Below are 5124 nucleotides of genomic sequence, written 5' to 3' on the forward strand. Positions count from 1 at the left end.
ATGAAAAGTTAAGGTTTATATGCATTAAATTGAATTTGAATTTTGATAGATTGAATTTAATTACTGTATAGATAAAGAATCAAGCAGAAAGACAATAACCGAGGAAAGGGGAAATTTGTGGAGTAGGTCCATGCGGTTTAATCGGAAGTGTTAGTTGGTAAGTTCATAATGTTTTTCGATATATAGATATATGTTTTTCTATTATATTGTTAATTTCTAGTTAGTTGAAAATGAATGTGAAATTTCATTAGAGCATTAGAATTGAATCGGGACTTAATCGAGACCTTTAAGAATTTTTCACGAATTTTCAAAATATTTCCAAGTTGTAGGGCCTCACATGCCGTGTGACCCTAAGATACGCTCGTGTTGAAGGCTGTGTTCGACCTTGTATAACTCTCTAACTTGCACACACGGTCACGCCACACGCCCGTGTGCTAAGCCGTGTGGTTAATTAATTTAATTCGAAATTAGGTGTAGGTTTCACACGGCCAAGACACATGCCCGTGTTGTAACAACCTGAAATTTATGATTAATGGAAAGTGTATTATCGAGTCTCTATTTTTGGAAAACAAATTCGTAAATGTTTATTAAAAATATTTACGAAGTTAATTGAATGATTAATTAGAGTTTAATTAAGGTTAATTAGGTATAAGGATTAAATTGAATAAAGAGTAAATATTTAATTATAGATTAAAATAAAATAAAGGGGATTAAATAGGCAATTATGCCTATTTCATTAGGTGAGGCGGCAAGTGGGAAGAAAAATCTAAGATTTTTCTTAGATTATATATTATATGAAATTATAATTATTTATTATTATGGTTTTCTATTTAAATATTATTATTAATATTATTACATTATGAAATAAAATAAATTAAGACAAGTATATGGTGATAAGATGGTACAAGTGTAATAATATGTATATATATACACTTGTATTATAATTATTTATTTACTTAAAATTTAATTTAAAATATATTTATTAATTAAATAATTAAATGATAAGATTTTTGTATGATAAATAAATAAAAGAAAGACAAATGGATGGTATTGATAATATACAAATGTAAAAATATTTATATGTACAATTGTGATATATGTATTTTTTATTAAATAGATATTTATTATAATTATTATAGTTTTATATTAAATTATTAAAATGAAGACAATTGTATAATGATTAATGGTACATGTGTAAAATATATATAAATACATTTGCAATAAAATAAAATATTTTCTTATAATTTAAGTAAAAGATATTTATAAATTAAATATTATTATATTATATTATTATAATGTATTATTATTATTATTAATATTATTATTAACTAATATATATATATGAAATAAAGTAAAATAACAAAAGAAACAAAAGGAGAAAAGAAACAGAAGCTTTCGAAATAGGGAGAAAGGAAAGAAGAAAAGAAAAAGAAAAAGGAAAAACTAAGGTTTTAAAGCCTGGAGTTTAATTTGGTAAGTCAATTTAGTCATTTGCTTTTAATTTTGATGTTTTAGAAGTTTTAGAACAAAGTTTTGTAGAAATTAAGTTGAGATTTTGGAAGTTCTTAGGTTTTTGAGTATAGTTCATGTTGAACAAATGATTGAATCAGGGATTAAATTGATAGAATTCTTATTTAGATTTGATTAAAGGATTAAATTGTAAAGTAAGTTATAAGTTTTGTGTTTGAAAGACTAAATTGAAAGAAATTTGAAATTAGGGTTTTATCATGAACATTGGATATTTATGTTGAATATGATAAGAAATTGAGTAGAAATAAAGTATCAATTGAGTTAGAAAAGTAAGTGAACTTAGTTAAGATCAAATTGAAAATAAGGTAGAAATTGAATAGAAATTCAATTATTCAATATAAATTAGTATTGTATTAATGACTATAAAAATTGTTTTGATTTTCGTAGCTAACATTGTTTCGGAAAACCTTGGCTAAGGAAGGAAAAGGCAAAATCAACGAGGGTTAGCTCGAAAATTACGGTTTGTATTTCTATAATCCGAACTTAATATTTAATTGTTAAAATTATTATTTAATATGTATAGTAAATGCATCAGGATGATTATTTGAATTGGAGTGAATATTGGTTGAAATTGAAAAGTGAATTTAATTATAATTGTTATATTTTGATTAAATATTATGGTAAGTAATTTAGGTGAGAATTATTTGTATTGTGTTTTACAATTGAAATGGATTGATTTGGTATGTGATAAATTTATTGAATTTATATGGATATATATGATTGATGTGGAAATTGAATATTGAATGTATTTTAAATTGAAAATTAAATTGATTGGGAATGTGACGAAATAAATATGAATATGTGATTAATGTGGAATTTGGAACATTTGTTATTGAAAAGTGAATTGAATGTTATTGAATTATGAATTTATGTGATTAATTAAAATGTATATTGATTGGAAAAATTGAAAGTGAATTGAATACCCTATTAACTGTATCGGGCTAGTCAGATATAGTTGGCATGCCATAGGATTGGAAGTGTTCAGGTATATTTCGACCTTGAGTCGATAAGGGACTATAAGTTTCATACTATACTTCGACTTCGAGTTGATGAGGCACCATGTGTGTCGTACTACTGCTATTACTTTAGTCCAATCCGATGAGGTACTGAGTACCGTACTATTACTATTTACTTCAGTAAAGCCGATGAGGCATTGAGTGCCGTACTGGTGTGTTGGTTGGATTCGTGTATTCGTCAATGTCCGGGTCATGTTAATAGGGGTAAATAGAAATACTGAATGATTGATTTTTTTAATGATTGATTGTTACTGAATAATAAAGATCAATTGATCGTTACCGAAAATTACTGACTGTTATTGAAATGGATAAGTACAAAATACTGATTGAGAAGTGAATAGTTGAATATTATTTACTGATATTGAACAGTGAACTGAAGTATGAGTGAGACATATGAATTATGTATCTCTGAACTTATCTATGAATGGAAAACATTATTGTTCGAATGATTTGTGAATTTATTTTGGAAAGCTAATAAGGTTAGTAGATGAGAAAATTTGAGTGAATTATAAAGGATTTATCTTTGTAGTGAACAAATATATAATTGTGATTGTCATATGATTTTTAAGTGTATGTTATATTTTCGGGAGAGCGCATACAATCATCGGAATTTAAAATTCAATGGGGCCTAAACCTTTTATCACCATTTCAAGCATGCATTAAGTTTCTCATTATAGCATTCAAGTAATGTACATCAATATAAATCACATTCCATAGAACACAACATTCAACTAAACATATTTGCATGTCGAATTAAGTTACACGAACTTACCTCGACACTTGTTCGCGTAAAAGTCTACTAATCCGAAATCTTTTATTTTCTTTAATCTAACCTTGAATTAGTGTTGTTCGGATGTATATAAATGAGTTTAACCATCAATTTCATACATTTCATATTTAAGTGGACTCAATTTACATCCTAGGCAAAATTACCATTTTGCCCCTAACTTTTCCATAAATTTCGATTTTATCCCTACGAATGAAAAAATGAAACTTGTGCTATTCCAAGCCTAACCAAAGCCCCATTACAAATTTTACAGCACATGTATCCATTAAATTTTATAATTTTTCATCAAATTTTACAACTTTTCATTTTAGTCCCTAAATCATGTTTTCATCAAAAATCACTTTGTAAAAGTTGTTTATCTATCAATAATCTTTCATTTTCTACCATAAATTATAATTTTCAACATAATGCATCCATTAACCATTTTCATACCTTGCTAACTTTTCAAATTAACCCCTCAAATAGAGAGATTAAGCTGTCTCGATTTCAAAAATACCAAAATTTACTAAAAACGGGACATGAGAACTTACCCCATTAAGCCTTGAAAGATTCCTCTCTCTCTCCTAGGGTTTCCATAAAATTTTTAGGTTGAAGATAATGAAAAATAAGATGATATATTTCTTTTCATCTGTTAATTAATTAAGTATTTTGGTATTTCTAATTTAGTCCTTGCCCTTTTTGTATAATTCCAAGGATGAGTCACCAAGAAAAATCTACATACTTTTCTTAATGGTCTGATTACCTTATAAGGACCTTAAGTTTTGAATTCCATATTTATTAGATCCTTATAGCTACTAAAATTCAACTTCACATTTTATGTGATTTAGTCCTTATCGTAATTAAGCACTTAATCGATAAAATTTTTGTTTCAAAATTTTCACATGACATGCCTATTATATTACGAACCATAAAATGAAATAAAAATATATCATATTTTGGGTTGGATCTGTGGTCCTAAAACCACTATTCTGATTTCATTGAAAAATAGACTGTTACTAGTAAATTGTAGACGAAAAATTATTGAACTGAAATGTCAGAATAGTGAAACTCTTCGTACTGAATCAGATGATTTGAATGGCTTGCCTGTTGTGATATCGATGATGCTGGCTCAGAAATATGTGAGAAAAGGTTGTGATGCTTGCCTTGCGTATGTACTGGATACAAAAGTGTCTGAATTGAAGATAGAATCAGTACCAGTGGTTTCTAAATATTCGGATGTCTTTCTAGAAGAGTTACTTGGGTTGCCATAGATTAGAGAAGTCAAGTTTGCTATTGAATTAGTACTTGGAACATCACTGATATCGATAACTCCGTACAAAATGGCTTCAACAAAATTGAAAGAGTTAAAAGCTCAGTTCCAAGAGTTAACCGATAGAGGTTTTGCACGACCTATTTTTTTGCCCTGAGGTGCACCAGTGTTGTTCGTAAAGATGAAAGATGGATCGATAAGACTGTGTATTGACTATCATCAGCGTAACAAGGTTACAATTAAGAATAAGTATCCTTCGCTGAGAATTGATGATTTGTTCAATTAGTTGAAAGGAGCAACCGTATTTTCAAAGATTGATTTGAGATCTGGTTATTATCAATTGCGAGTTAAACATTCAGATATGCCAAAAACTTTATTCAGAATAAGGTACAAGTATTATGAATTTCTTGTTATGCCATTCGAGTTAACTAATGCTCCTGCATTTTTTATGGATTTGATGTGTAACACCCCGAACCCGAGACCGTCGCCGGAATCGAACACGAGGTGTTAACAGACTTCAAACCACTTATTGACATTTCTCA

This window comes from Gossypium hirsutum, chromosome A03, assembly GCF_007990345.1.
Source record: "Gossypium hirsutum isolate 1008001.06 chromosome A03, Gossypium_hirsutum_v2.1, whole genome shotgun sequence".
NCBI lineage: Eukaryota > Viridiplantae > Streptophyta > Magnoliopsida > Malvales > Malvaceae > Gossypium > Gossypium hirsutum.